Genomic DNA, 1183 nt, shown 5'->3' on the forward strand with positions numbered 1-1183 from the left:
AAAAAAAACTAGAAAAGTTCGTGCACATCGTACTCTGTCAAGTGAGGATTCCGACACAGAAAATGCAATAGATATTAAAAAACATCGTCCTGTATCAAATAAGAATTTGGATAATGAAGAACATCCTCCATGCAAAAAGTCAAGACAGATTGGAAGTACTGCAACAAAAGCAACAACATGCAACACGTATCCAGAGTTTCCCACAGTATCCAATCCAAAAATTATATCACTACTTAGCAGTAAGGAAAATAATGGTAATTATACATTTATAATAATACAAGTAATTACACAAGTAACTGTATATAGCGTTTTTCACTGGTCGCATTGAGTGCGCACTAAGGCTTGTTTACAGTCCGTTCTAATGTTTAAAGTCGTCTGAAGTATATCTTCAAAAACTTTTAACCAATAAAACGATCTGTACGGATGCTGTACAGATTATTTTACTGGTTAAGAAGTATTGAAAAAGTATTTAAGACGATGTTTAAGTATAAGAACAAATTGTGAACAAGCTTTAGTGTGCACTCAGTGCGCACCAGTGCGACCAGTGAAAAACGCTAATAGAAATAGTATACTAATGGATGAAACAGTTGTAACACATAGTCAACACACGTTACTAGGATTTTTATTTCCTTATATTTCTTTTTATATAATCATGCCTTATGATTACTACCTGTAACATTATATAATTAACTTTTTTTATTTTCATTACAGATGAGGCAATGTTGGCAAAACATAATAGTGACACGATTATTGAAAGGAAAGAAACTCTTGTGAATGTACCTTTCTTCAACAAAAAACATTCAATAGACGTAGATCATTCATTTTTAACAAGTAATGAAAAACTGGATTATTTAATTGGTGAGTACATGCATAAAAACCATCAACACGAAAAGGTAAAAATGACATATACATAACATTAAACCGTTTCAACCAAGCATTTAGCATAAAAAAGCCATATTGATTTGCAGAGAATATGTATTAGTCAAGACGTTTTATGCTATGCATATGCCTTTTTGTGTGTAATTTTACAAGTGGTAGTTCATGTAAAAAAATTTGTTTATTCTTTTTGATTTATAGAACTGCAAAAATTAAATATAAAGAAAGGAAATTTGATTCTTACGAAAATAAATGATATACAAACATATCTTAATAATCTGGATACATCTGAACATACAAAAAAAAA

Source organism: Odontomachus brunneus, unplaced genomic scaffold, assembly GCF_010583005.1.
Source record: "Odontomachus brunneus isolate Ranch 3 - 2012 unplaced genomic scaffold, Obru_v1 Obru_scaffold_155, whole genome shotgun sequence".
NCBI classification, from domain to species: Eukaryota; Metazoa; Arthropoda; class Insecta; order Hymenoptera; family Formicidae; genus Odontomachus; species Odontomachus brunneus.